Source organism: Pseudorca crassidens, chromosome X, assembly GCF_039906515.1.
Source record: "Pseudorca crassidens isolate mPseCra1 chromosome X, mPseCra1.hap1, whole genome shotgun sequence".
In the NCBI taxonomy this organism is placed as follows: Eukaryota; Metazoa; Chordata; class Mammalia; order Artiodactyla; family Delphinidae; genus Pseudorca; species Pseudorca crassidens.
The window spans coordinates 120879611-120894770 of record NC_090317.1 but is presented as its reverse complement, the minus strand read 5'-3'; the positions used below and the strand labels follow the sequence as shown (position 1 = coordinate 120894770).

General features: G+C 40.2%; 1 long non-coding RNA gene across 1 annotated transcript in view; it reads left to right on the top strand.

Annotated features, from left to right (window-relative positions):
- LOC137216410 (uncharacterized) overlaps positions 1-15160 on the top strand; it is a 204894-nt gene that overhangs the window by 122916 nt on the left and 66818 nt on the right. The window lies entirely within an intron of this gene.

Here is a 15160-nt window from a genome sequence, read left to right as displayed (position 1 = left end):
TCTATTAGTTTTTAATTCATGTAATCTGTTACTAAGTACATACAAACTTAGGATTGTCATGTCCTCTTGTTGAATTGGACTCTTTATGAAATGACCCTCTTTACTCTTATTAATATTATTTACTCTGAAATCTACTTTGTCTTATATTAAAGTAGCAAGTCCTGCTTTATTTTAGATTAGAATAGTATCTTTTCTCATCTTTTTAGTTTTAACCTACTTCAGCCTTTATATTTAAAGTATATCTCTTAAAAGTAGTATATAGTTGGGTCTTGGCTTTTTTTAATCCAATCTGACAATTTCCATTTTAATTGGGTGTTTAAACCATTTACATTTCATGTTTTAGTAGCGAGTTATTGCTGCAGAATAATCTTACCACAAACTTAGCAGCTTGAAACAACACCCATTTATTATCTCACTGTTTCTGTGTGCCAGGAATTAAGGCACAGCCTAGCTGAGTCCTCTGCTTCAGGGTATCTCACAAGGTTGCAATCAAAATGTCAGGCAGGGCTGGGGTCTCATCTGAGGCTTGACTGAGGAAGAATCTATTTCTAAGCTAATGTGGTTGTTGGCAGGATTCAGTTCCTTGCATGCTGTCAAAATGAAGGCTGCCTTCAATTCCTTGCCATGTGGACTTCGTCATATGGCAGCTTACTTAATCAAAGCTAGCAAGGGGAATAGTCAATAAGAGAGAGTCTGCTTGCAAGATGAAAATTATAGTATTATGTAGCAGTCATGGAGGTGACATTCTACATTCTATTGGTTAGAAGCAAGTCACAGGAGAGGATTACACAAGGGCATGAATACAAGGAGACAGGGATAATTGGGGGCCATCTTAGAGTCTTTCCACCATGTATGTGATTACAGGTATGGTTGGGTTTATATCTACCATCTTTCTATTTATTTTCTATTTTCTAACAGTATACTGAGGTATATTTTTAGATTACTATAAATATTCTTAAGCTTTCTTCTGAGTTGCAGTTAAGTTACTTAGAAACAGTTTGATACTTTTGAGTCTTAATTGTCTATAATTATAATTGTCTATAATTGACTATAATTGTCATTAGGTGAGATCAGTGCTGTGTAGTCTAGTGCTGTATTTCCCTCACAACTGAGGTAAAACCCTTTTTAGTATTCTACCCAATGCCCTATGAATTATAAGTTTTCCACCCAGCCTGATAGGAATGGGCACTATTTTTGGCCCTGTGTGATCTCCAGGGATTTCTCCCTTTAAACTTCTCTGGTGTTCCTTTCCTCATGTGCATGTGCTAACTCATATGTTGAATATTCAAGGGGCACCCTCTGCAGATCTCCAGAGTTTCCTTCCTATGTAGCCTTCTCCTCTTTGGTATTCTGCCCGATAACTCTTACTGCTTTGGCCTCCCAGCTCTATATTCTCAACACAGAAGTCTGCCAGGACTGTCCTGGGTTCCTTTCTCTATGCAGTAAGCTGGGGCAATCATAGGGTTCATCTCATTTATTTAAGATCATTGTCTTTTGTTGCCTGATTATGACATCATGAAAGCCATTTTTCATACATTTTGACCATTTTTTCTTTTGGCAAGAAAGTAAATCTGGTGCCTATCATTCTATCTTAGCTGGGAATGGACGTATCCTCTATATCCTCTTTCATTTTTAATCCTCTACAGGCAGTCAGTGTTCAATTAATAATTGAGCTGAGTTTAGTATATGGCTTATATTCTTGAGAAAAGCGTGTAAGTCTGAGTTAGGTTGGATGCTTCAGAAGTAGACCCTGAGATTTGGATTCTTTTGCAAATGCCCTATTGAGGAAGTGTTCTCAGGAAAAGAGGATGGGGAGTAGTGGGCTAGGACAAAGGGCGGAATCAAGCAAGGATGTGATTTCAGCTCAAGACTATTTCAGCCTGATCCTTTGGGGAGCTCTAGAGCACAAATTGTTCTGCAAAGATGGTTCACCTTTTAGGCAAATGCGGGGATGGGGGGCTTTCGTGCATCCCTGTTACTGCCTCTTGCAGGGAATTACCTGCCCAGCAACACAGCTTCCAATCATACAAAGACAACTTTCTAGAGAAGGAGGCAGCTGCAAGCCTTTAACAGCCAACGCTCACAGCATCTGGGGGATAGATGTCTGGACTGAGTAAAGCCATCTGAGGCACAACAACAACAATATCCCCTATATTGTTTATGAGTCTATCCCCAAAATGCCTTGTACTCAGTAGGCATTCTGTATGTTAGTGCCTTAAGGTATAGAACTACAGCAGTATCATTGTTTTGCCGAAATCCTACTTTTGGTTTTAAGGTTCAATGGAATCGCTGGCAAAATAACTACTTGTTTCACACAAATAAACAGCTTTAATCAATTCTTTAATGAAAGGTGACTTAACTTAATCTTGATATACAATCATTAGAAGGAAAGGAATAAGAATATTAGAGAGACATAACAGGGTATGCATCACTGAATTGGGCTGACACCTACTTCCAGATCCAAACAGCAGATGGGAGGTCCCGAGTGACAGCAATCTGGAGCCCCAGTTGGGAAGGGTCCTGGGCGGTGCGTCCACCCCACGGATGAGACTTCAGATTGGAGTTCTGGGGGCTTCCGTTTATAATTCCAGGCCGCAAACAGATATTAGTTTGCGCAAAAACGGCTCTGGTTCAGTTGTAACAATGCTGCTAATTTCACCACGTTAGTCACAAGATTTTCTAGACCCCAGGGGACTGGCCAGGTCCCCAGGGCTCAAGAAATTCCAAGACCCACTCCCTTTCTTATCGTAAGTGCCGCTTGACTTGCTAGCAGCAGTTGTTAGGTGAGCAAGCGAAGGGCAGTCCAGGCAAGGTCACAGGTCAGGCAGAGGCCTGCTTCTGTCTCTGAAGCCTGAACAAGACTACTTTATTAATTTTCCCAACAATCATATCTCCAAGGAATAAATTATTTCATATGGGTAATTTTCTAGGTATTGAAGATTGCACTTTGAAAAACTTTTTGATGAGAATGTTTCTAAAATGTGTCATATATTTTCCTTACATCACACAGAGCAGTGGTCTCCAACCTTTTTCGCACCAGGGACCGGTTTCGTGGAAGACAATTTTTCCATGGATCAGGGTTGGGGGGGATGGTTTGGGGATGATTCAAGCGCATTACGTTTATTGTGCACTTTATTTCTGTTATTATTACCTTGTAATATATAATGAAATAATTATACAACTCACCATAATGCTGACAGGAGGCGGAGCTCAGGTGGTGATGCGAGCGATGGGGGCAGCTGTAAATACACTCGCCCACCGCTCACCTCCTGCTATGCGGCCCGGTTCCGGGGGTTGGGGACCCCTGACACAGAGGATGAGATCAGAATGATCTTTCCATGATGACTCAGGGTAATAATTTAGAAACCTCAAACGCTTTGCTGGGGTGAAAATCAGCAGGAATTTTCTTTTCTAAATATTTAGGTGAATATTGGAAGCACAGTATAAGGCAGCATGCTGGGCTGTCAGGTATCAGCTGTCATCACTCTTAATAGTACACTGGGTTCTTGAAAGTTTCTTCAACTTCAAATCTCTGAGGTCTGAGAAGTCCAATGATCGAAGATGTCAGGTTTATGAGAAAATAAACTGCAAGTTATGTCCTGAGGGCCTCTTCTAGAGTGGATTACATACAAGGTTTTAGTGCTTTGGCAATCGACAGATGATGTGTCAGGTGCTAAAACATGCTGGTGTTTGGTTCTCATTTGTGGCCGAATCCTGCATCCTGGGATGCTCTAAACTTCAGCATCTCTGGGAATACTATATTCGGAGTCCATCATTATTAAGTTGATGGTTGATTTTTCAGATGAGAGAAAGAGTTGATTTGACAAATTTCATCCTTATGGGCATTAAGGAATTGAAGAAAAGATGAAATTTGTTTTTTTACTAATTTTCTGACTTAGAACCTTTAGAAGTCATTTGTTGTTTTTACAGTCTGAGATTAGGGAAGGTTTTTAAAGTAGTGAAGAATTAGAATGGATTGTAAGAAAATGAGATTGTTTGCATTTCAGTATTTCATGACCTCCAAGACCTTTTTTTCCCCCAGAAAAATGGCAGTGAATTCAGTGGTACTTCTGTGTGATAAATAGGGGCTCTGCCTTAAATTGAAACTGAAAATAGAAAGTATCCTGATACCTGGAGCTTTTTTCTTCATAATGGTCTTACTGCTCAGGAACTGAATGTGAGCTGAGAGGTGAGCAGTGAGATCCAATGGGTTTGGTACAGTGATGTGCTGGAGCCTGCTCTATGAGAGCCAGTTGTGTATGTCTCTTTCCAACTCTACCTTAGTGATGTCCTATTGATAGCTTGAAATTGGCCATGGTGGGAATGTTTACACAATGGATATTGGCAAACACTATAAAGCAGGCTTTTTTTTTTTAAACCCAAAGAGCCAGTTGTTAAACATTTTCCAATACACCACTGATCTCTAGACCGGTGGCCTTAGCCACAAGCACTAAGTAATGCTTTATTCAAGGTGACTTTTTTTTAAAAAATTGAGGTATAATTGACATATAACACTGTATTAGTTTCAGGTGTACAGTATAATGATTTGATACTTGTATATATTGCAAAATGATCACAATGTCTAGTTAACATCCATCACCATACATAGTTAAAACTTTTTTTTCTTGTGATGAGAACCTTTAAGATTTACCCTTAGCAACTTTCAAATATGCACTACAATATTATTAACTGTAGTCACCATGCTGTACATTACATCCTCATGAGATATTTATTTATTTATTTATTTATTTATTTATTTTGCGGTACGCGGGCCTCTCACTGTCGTGGCCTCTCCCGTTGCGGAGCACAGGCTCCGGACGCGCAGGCTCAGCAGCCATGGCTCACGGGCCCAGCTGCTCCGCGGCATGTGGGATCCTCCCGGACGGGGGCACGAACCCGCGTACCCTGCCTCGGCAGGCGGACTCTCAACCACTGCGCCACCAGGGAAGCCCGAGATATTTATTTTACAACTGGAAATTTGTACCTTTTAATCCCCTTCATCCATTTCGCCCACCCCATCCCCCAGCCTCTGGCAACCACCAATCTGTTCTCTGTATCTATGAGCTCAGGGTTTGTTTGTTTTTTCCCTGACTCCTCATTTAAGTGAGATCATATGGTATTCATCTTTCTTTGTCTGACTTATTTCACTTAGCATAATACCCTCAAGGTCCATCTCTGTTGTTGTAAATGGCAAGATTTCCTTCTTTTTATGGCTGAATAATATTCCATTGTATATATATACACCATATTTTCTTTATCCTTCATCATCGATGGACGTTTACATTGTTTGATGTCTTGGCTATTGTAAATAATGCTGCAGTGAACATGGGGTGCATATATCTTTTTCATTTGCTTCGGATGAATACCCAGCAGTGGAATTCCTAGAGCATATGATAGTTCTATTTTTAACTTTTTGAGGAACCTCCATACTGTTTTCCATAGTGGCAGCACCAATTTACATTCCCACCAACAATGCACCAGGGTTCTCTTTTATCCACATCCTCGCCAACACTTGTTATTTCTTGTCTTTTTGATAACGGCCATCTTAACAGGTGTGAGGTGATATCTCACTGTGGTTTTAACTTGCATTTTCCTGATGATTAGCAATGTTGAGCATCTTTTCATGTACCTTTTGGCCATCTGTATGTCTTCTTTGGAAAACTGTCTGTTTAGATCCCCTGCCCATTATAAAATCAGATTGTTAGCTTTATTGCTATTGAGTTGTGTGAGGTCTTTATATATTTTGGATATTAACCCATTATCACATGTGTGGTTTGCAAATATTTTCTCCCATTCTGTAGGTTGCCTTTTCATTTTGTTGATAGTTTCCTTTATTATGCAGAAGCTTTTTAGTTTGATGTAGTCCCACTTGTTTATGTTTGCTTTTGTTGCTCAAGGCGACCTTCTTGGACAAAGAAAAATTAGACTCAGATGAACTTAGAGCCATTAAATTGCTAAAATGTTTCTATCTTTCTGTCAAGAGAGACAGTATCAGCAAATCCAAACCCTTTATTTATTTGTTTTTAACCAAAAGGAAACTGAGTCTAATAAATAAGTAGAAAGCAACTTTGCCAGATCATATATTGTATAAAGAGTAGGGTTTGGATTAGAACCAGGTCTCTTGACTCTTTGACCAGAGAGTTTTAAAAAATTATTTTAAATAGTACATATTATTGTTAATAATATAAAGGTAATGCTACGAAATGAAATATTTACTAAGAAATATATTACCAATTAAGTGTATTAATACTTAATGTATAAATTAATAATTTAATACCTAGTGTGTTATAGGCACAGAACTGGCAACTTACAGTATGATCTCATTTAACCCCTACCACAATCATGTGCATTGTAATCCCCATTTTACCAGAAAAGAATCAAAGATGAGAGAGATTATATAATTTATGCGAGTTCACACAGCTAGGGGTAGCAGAAGCGGGGTAGCAGAGGCAGCGAAGCAGAAGGCTCTTCTGTTTTGAAAGCCTCCTCTTCTCCATTTGCTGGATTGCCTTTATAAACATGACATTAGCAGGCTGGGATTGCATCCCAATAGGAGACACATTTATTTACTTCAAAAATGCTTTGGAAAATAAAAGAACTAAGCACAAAAACGAGACTTTTCTCTTAAACTACAGTGCTTCTTTCTATGGTGCTCTCCCCGTCTTTCACAGAGACCTGTAGAGGGAAATGGCCTGCCCTTCACAGCAGTGAGCTTTGTGCCTTTGCAGTGCTCCCCTGAGTTTGTGAAATTCCTGCTGTGTCACATTGCATTGGTCCTGCTGGGAAAATTTACTGATCAAGCTTGATTTCTCCTCTGATAACCCACCCTTTGTCAATTTGGTTAATGTTATTCGTTTATGTGGTCTACTGGAGGGAAATTTAGCACAGCTTCTGTTTGCCTTTTAGGAAATCAAGTTTTCTTTTTTGTTAAATTTTGCCCACAGGTATATTCTTGTATGTGTGAATGTGCTTGTGTGTTTAATATCATAGCTTATAACAGAAATTCTTCTTTGAAGCAAAAGTAATTCTTCTTGAATACAATGTAGCCTTAAACTCTCAAAGCATATATGAACGTATTCTTAAAGCTGAAAAATATACCTCCTTGAGCTAGCTGATTAATTTTTAATTTAGGATGTTTTCTTAAAAGATAAAATATTCTCCATTTTTTTGGTGAAGTGATAATAGTTTTAGAATGTGTTTCCAAATTGCACTGCCAATTCAAGTCTGGCAATAGTTCAAGTAGGCTGTAATAAACAGTTGAAAAGGCTCAGAATTATGTGCTCCCATTAAGGGCACAGGACTGTAAGGGCTATAACTGAAGAGTGTTTCTGAGTAACTGCATGTCTAGGTGTAAAGTCTTGGAATCCAAGGTGAAATGCTGACTAGATTACTCATGTGATGCTGTATTGGATAAACACAGGCACCCATGTACCTGGGAAGTTGAGTGTAGCTATATTCATCTTTAACCTGAGAACAGTCCTTCTTTACCTGTCAAGCTTGTCTTGGTAGGCTCAACATGCAGCCATAGTAGGACCATTCAGGGAGTGCTGGAGGTGGAGGATGGGTTGTGGCTGCTGAACAGTTCGTATCTGAGATGACGTCAAGAATGGTGTGATGACAGGAGACCCAGGCAGATGTTCTTCTTATTCAAAGACTGTTCTGGCTCTCTGTAGCTGGATATCAAGACACCGCAAAACAGGGCTTAAGAAAATAACACTCACTTATTTTGCTTGCCAATGTGGCAGTTGACTGGGCTTAGCCAGGTAGCTTCTCTTGGGATCTATCTGATGGTTTCAGTCATAGTAGCTGATGTTGGGGCCATCTCAGAGGCTCCTTCACTCTTATGTCTGGTGCCTGTGCTGGGGAAATCCAAAGAGCTGGGGGTTGGAAAGGTGGGGATCCCTGGGCATCTCTGCCTTTGTATGGCCTCACCATTGGTCTCTCCAACATGGTGCCTACAGGCAGCCAGATTTGTTAGATGGTGGATGAAGGTCCTCCAAGAAGTTGTCCCAAGAGATAACATATAAAAGCTGCCAGACACATAGTAGAGAACCTAAATAGTAAATATTATGTTCATCCAAAGGGATTTTGAGTTTAGAACTCCAAGCAAGCAGATTGCCAGTAAAAGCATTATTCTTTTCATAGGAGAGTATATATAAGACTGGCCTATGGCATTGGAGACTGTGGGGTGTGTAGAGGTGTGCTTGTGTGTGTGTGTGTGTGTGTGTGTGTGTGTGTTTGTGTGTGTGTTGGGGCCTGTAAACAATCTTATGATTCCCAGAATCTGCCAGAGTTTCCCCTTGCTTCTGGCTAGAGAGAAAAGAGAGAGGAATTCACAAGATCCTGTCCCTCTCCATGTCTAGCTTCTTTGTAATCTCAGGTTTTTGTGTGGCCCTGTATCACCATCAGTCCTCCACCAGGGAACATGTCTAACTACCAAGTTGTATGGCAGTAATCTGGCATATCATAGATGAGGCTATGCATTTCACTTGGTTCTAACCATGCTTAAGTGGCTCAGCCTTTAAAGCTTATAAAATTAGTTCAGCTCAAACACAGGTAGGTATCTTGCTCATTGCTAATTGGATAAAAAATGTAATTACCATAAAGTAAAAAAACATGTTGAGAATAAGCAAGGGCTCCTTAGTCTAAATGTATCTCATTTGGAGGATGGGGAAGGTTTTTTTCAAGAAGTTTAAGAAGGGTAGGCATTTTGCTAGGGAAATTGAACCTTGAGAGACCAGAGTTTAAATATATTATATACTTACTTGATTAACCCGTTTAATAGCTGGTTAAAGATTAATTGTACATCCAGCTCTAGAAGCATGTTTTATTTGCTCATCTTTCATCTCAGCTGGTGTTTGTTTAGTTTTAAAAGCACCTTCAGTGCTGTCCTTTGAGCTTTCTTTGTGGTAATAAGTTAATTGAGAAAAGTAGGGGCCTAAGTGTTCAAGAAATGAAATTATATGGCCATTAATTTGTGAGGTTCCGATTATCTTCTCATTCAGGAAGTTTAACATTCATTTCAGAATCATAAATAAAGGAGAGATGACAAGTCCAGTTTTATGAACCAAGGCGCTGGCTACAACCACTTAAGAAAATTACCGTAAGTTTAGTTTCTAATTGCCTTGATCCAGTTGTGTGAATTACTCTCATTTGTTTTTGCTTTTCCATAACAGTAATAATGGGCCACACATTTCCTGTAAAGAATAGTTGACTCATTAAGAGTATGTTTAGTGCTATTTGACCAAAGGTAATGTTCTGGGAAATTTATTTAGTGTATTCCATCCTCTTGTCCTGGTGTCTTCTTCCTGTTTCTCTTTATCTCTATGATGCTCATGTATCCTTGAAGACTCTACCTAAGCCCAGAAGGACATCTCCACTCCTCAAATTGGGTGAGTTGCCTTGTCTCAGTGGGCATAGGCCTGCAATGCACACATTCTTTTATGGTTTCTATCACTTGAAACAAAAGCAAGTAATTATCTGTTTAGATGTCTTTTGCCTGACTAGATACTAGTTTTCTGAGGACAGGAACATTCTTATTCAACAGTGTAACCACAACACTGAAAGAAAATCATACATGCTAGGGAGAAATTGTGCCCCAAACTCAGGGCACGTGGTATGCACCCAATAAATGCTTGTGGAATGAATGTGTACAAATATTCTGGATTTTTAACTGGTGCCTTTCAGAAGCCCAAATCAATGTGAAGTTGACTTGATAAAGTAGGATATGAGCCATTTTGATGAATGGAAAACACAGTTTTGACTCTGGAAGAACAGTTTGCAAATACATATTGCAAACCAATAATTACACTTAATAATAAACCAAACTCTGCAGTTTGCTATTGTTGAGTTTTATCATCTGTGAACCCTAGCTGACTGATAAATAAGGTATTAGTTATCTGTGGCTATGTAACAAATTACCCAAAACTTAGTGGCTTACAACACACCTTTATGATCTTCCAGTTTCTGTAGGTCAGGAATCTGGACAAGGTTTAGTAGCATCCTCTGCTTCAGGCCCTCTCACAGGTGGCAGTTGTCTCAAGGACTGAGTGGGCAGGATCCACTTCCAAGCTCACACTCATGTGGTTGTTGGCAGGATTCCATTCCTCGTGAGTTGTTGGACTAGGGCCTCAGTTCCTCATGAGCTGTTGGCAGGAGGCCTCCCTCAGTTCCTTGCCACTTGGGCCAATCCATGGAGCCTCTCACAGCTGGCAGTTGGCCTCACCGGGGGAGCAAGCCAGAGGGCAGGAGAGGGTGCCAGCAAGAGAGCGTGCTACCAAGACACAGTCACAGTGTTTTGTAACCTAATCTTGGAAATGAATCTCACCATTTTTACTATATTCCATTGGTTACTAGGTCCAACCTACACTCAAGGGGAAGGGATTGCACAAGAGTATGAATGCCAGGAGGCGGGAATCATTGGGAGCTGTATCAGAAGCTGCCTACCACAAATAATAAAAAATTAAGAAAATTACAAAATGTATAACACAATGTCAGGAAGTATAAAAATAAAACATACTAGTATGATTGAACTATGAAGAGAATGGACATATAGGAAGGACAAGAAAGTTTAAGCCCAAATTCTTAAATGCTTAATTCTTTAATCCTCAAGAATTCATTGACTGTTTATTTGGTGCCAAGCATCACAGTATGCTCACGGCACCCCAGAAGGGAATAGAACTGTATTAATGACTGAGGAGCTTAAAGATTAGTGAAAGAAATAAGAACGGAGAAAAAAGAATCATTGTGGAAAATGGCATAATACAAGTACTTTAATAGTGTTTTTGGAGTATAGACGTAGCGTGGGTGTCAGGAAAACTGAGAGTTGCTGAAAGTTGTTCAGGGAAGTGAGTGATGAGGAAGAGTTCCCTAAGCACAGAGTGGCGAGAGGAAGAAGAGCTTGTGTAAGGGAAGAAATGTTGCTTATTTGGGATTTCCGAAATCAGGATTTTGCTGATCATATAAATACACGGAAAAATCGTTAAGTGGTTGGAAGAGAAGTTATTTGAACTGTCCCCCAAGTCTCAATCTCAATGCCAAGGGAAGCTGAGGCAGTTCAAGTCCCAGAGTGAGTAGAGGTGACTGAGAAAAGATAATCTATGGAAGCTGCTCTTGTCTCCTTAGAGATTAGTTGGGCTGGATTTATCTGAATTCATGACTAGTCCTTGATGAGACTTTGAAACATGCACATTTTGTCATTAGGAACACAGTTGAAGCTCTTCTCCTCTGTGGTATTTCTCTAACCCCAGGTACCTGGTCAGTTCTGGGTGGCTTCTGGCCACCTCAGGCTCCACCAGGCGAACCTTGATGCACAGTGCCCCCATCCTGCTCCCCTGGACATGTCTTCCTCCTCTCACCCATCAGAGCCTACTTAACATGTTTCCGCTCCAGAGGGGAATGTAGGAGGAGACTTGAGGTCAGCGTCCAGACTGGAAGAGAATACCTATGCCTATGCCTTGCAATTTTAAGGCCAGAATCTAAGGTAGCAGCAGCAATTATCCACAGTAATATGGGGAGAGAGGTGTGCTTGACTACAGATTATAATTGCATAATTTTGCTTTCAATTGTCTTTTTTCTTGCTTTTGCTGTCACCTCAATTACATTTTCATAAATATACCTCCTTTCTTATGACAGGAGCATGTATTTATTTCTGAGTTGAATTGTTTTTTGCATCATTCAATTTCACACTCTTCAAAATAATGACTATGGGATGCCAGTATCTAATGATCAATGAGTTCTCTACTCTGCCAAGTCATTGTCTCCTATTTAGGTTTTTGGGGTTTTTTTAATGTTAGGTTGTATTTTTTAAATTCTGTATGCTAGGGAGAAACTGTAGTTCAGAGAGGGTGACAGAGCTGACATATGAACCCAAAACCTATGTTCTTTGTACCAAGCCAAGCAAAAGATACAGTAGATGAAATTATTGTCTGGAATCTAGGAGAAATCTGAAATGTCAGGAAAGCTTCTGGGCAGTGAGACCTGGGCAAATTGTTTTTCTCTTTTCCTTCTTTTTTTTAAAAAAAAATTTATTTATTTAATTTATTTATTTTTGGCTGCGTTGGGTCTTCGTTGCTGTGTTCGGGCTTTCTCTAGTTGCGGTGAGCGGGGGCTACTCTTTGCTGCGGTGCGTGGGCTTCTCATTGCAGTGGCTTCTCTTGTTGCGGAGCTCGGGCTCTAAGCGCGTGGGCTTCAGTAGTTGTGGCATGTGGGCTCAGTAGTTATGGCTTATGGGCTCTAGAGCACTGGCTCAGTGGTTGTGGCTCACAGGCTTAGTTGCTCCGCGGCATGTGGGATCTTCCCAGACCAGGGCTTGAACCCGTGTTCCCTGCATTGGCAGGCAGATTCTTAACCACTGCACTACCAGGGAAGCCCTCTCTTTTCCAAAAAGGAGGAGGATTCTTCAAACTATAGGTTGATTAGCTTGCTGGCAATCCTTGGAACGAGCGGATGAGTGAGATGAGCTAGGAAAACTTATAAAAAGGAGTGATAATTGACTTTCTGATCCTTTACACTCCCATAGCTATCGATGTAGCTTTATGGATTTGCCTGTTTATGACATAACATCCAAGATCCCCTTGCCTACTCAAGGATCATAAAGACCCTCTTCCCTGTTGACCACAAGGCAGTTCTCAGAAGGATCTTACTTTCTTTTTGAATATAAAAGAAAGCCTTAAATTTCAATGTTTTGGGGAACCAGGATGGGTTATCTCCAGCCTTTGATTGGTAAAAAAAAAAAAGTTCTTTCTTAACTGCAATGCAGTTTTTCTCAGTGACATAGTTTGGTTTTAAAATTCTGAGTCACAACAGCCGCATATGAAATTACACTATAATTATGTCCTTATATATCTGTCTCTCCTACTAAATGGGGAACTCCCTGAAGGTTGGAGTCCTGTGTCACTCATCTATGTATTGAAATGCATGTAACAGTGCTTGGCACTTAGCAAATTGTAACAAATGCTTGTTCTCATAAAGTCATTCATTTGTTCAGATTGTTCAATCTCCCTGAACTTTACCTTCCTTATCTTTATTAGGATAACAGTACAAAAAGCACCCGGCAAATTGTCAGATACGTAGTGGATATTCAATAAATAATGTGACATTCCTTCCCCCTACTTAGAGATGTAATCCGTCAAACCTGAAGTGGTTGATATTATTTAGAGCAGTTAAATGTTCTAGGACCACGTTCTCATCTGTTCTAAACTCAGCTTCAAGTTTGCCAGCCTATACATCCCTCTACTTGGCAGGAGAACAGAAGGAAAAGGCTTCCCGGGCATCCTGCTTTCTCTGTCTGACATGAATATGATTTGTGTGCAGACTGCAAGCCTTGTTCCTCCTGCTGGCTGAGCATAGCTGTAAATAACCCCTAACCTTCCAGACACAATTCGTTCTGGTCCAGGCCCCTTTTTTATCCGTCCTTGGTTAAACATCCTGCCTTTTAATTTTTTTGTGCATGACCTTTTGTGTATCTGTTATTCAAATGACTTTATCATTCATTTTCTACTTTGATCAGGAGAGCTCATAAATGTTTAATGCTTACAAAATGGAAACATGATAAAATATCACGTCACTAATATAGTCAAATTAGTACATGTGATTTGAAATCTTATCAGTAGATTAAAGAACTTCATTTTGGCCCTATTTTATTTTATTTTAATTATTTATTTTTTTAAACATTTTGATTGGAGTAAAACTGCTTTATAATGGTGTGTTAGTTTCTGCTTTATAACAAAGTGAATCAGTTATACATATACATATGTCCCCATATCTCTTCCCTCTTGTGTCTCCCTCCCTCCCACCCTCCCTATCCCACCCTTCTAACTGGTCACAAAGCACCGAGCTGATCTCCTTGTGCTACGTGACTGCTTCCCACTAGCTATCTATTTTACATTTGGTAGTGTATATATGTCCATATATACACTACCACTCTCTCACTTTGTCCCAGCTTACCCGTCCCCCTCCCCGTGTCCTCAGGTCCATTGTCTAGTAGGTCTGCGTCTTTATTCCTGTCTTGCCCCTAAGTTCTTCATGACCTTTTTTTTTTTATATTCCATATATATGTGTTAGTGTATGGTATTTGTTTTTCTCTTTCTGACTTACTTCATTCTGTATGACAGACTCTAGGTCCATCCACCTCACTACAAATAACTCAATTTTGTTCCTTTTTATTGCTGAGTAATATTCCATTGTATATATGTGCCACATCTTCTTTATCTATTCATCTGTCGGTGGACGCTTAGGTTGCTTCCATGTCCTGGCTATTGTAAATAGAGCAGCAATGAACATTGTGTGTGGTACATGACTCTCTTTGAATTATGGTTTTCTCAGGGTATATGCCCAGTAGTGGGATTGTTGGATCGTATGGTAGTTCTATTTTTAGTTTTTTTAATGGACCTCCATACTGTTCTCCATAGTGGCTGTATCAATTTACATTCCCACCAACAGTGTATGAGGGTTGCCTTTTCTCCACACCCTCTCCAACATTCATTGTTTGTAGATTTTTTGATGATTGGCCCTATTTTAAAAAGAGGCCAAGTTTACTAATAAAAGGTCTGGGAAAAGTTTTTTTCTTTTTTTTTTTAATGGTTCTGCTTATCAGGATGCTGAGGGCCTAAATCTTGAACTTGATTAAAAAGCCAATGGGGACTTCCCTGGTGGTGCAGTGGTTAAGAATCCACCTGCCAATGCAGGGGACACGGGTTTGAGCTGTGGTCCGAGAAGATCCCACATGCCGCGGAGCAACTAAGCCCGTGTGCCACAACTACTGAGCCTACGCTCTACAGCCTGCGAGCCACAACTACTGAGCCCACGTGCTGCAGCTACTGAAGCCCACGTGCCTAGAGCCCATGCTCTGCAACAAGAGAAGCCACCGCAATAAGAAGCCCGCGCAACACAACGAAGTGTAGCCCCTGCTCACATGCAGCAATGAAGACCCAACGCAGCCAAAAGTCAATCAATAAATAAAATTTAAAAAAAAATGGAATGTTTTAAAAAAAAAAGCCAATGGGAAGTGGCCCAGGTGGTTATTGTGCAAGCAATTAGGTTTGCCTCACAGCTGGGGACCCCTGAGCTTAGGGAACCTGAATCTTCTATAGTAGGCAGTAAGTAAACCTGCCTGACCTTACACTGGAGACATTATCTTTGTTATACTAGTCAGTAAATG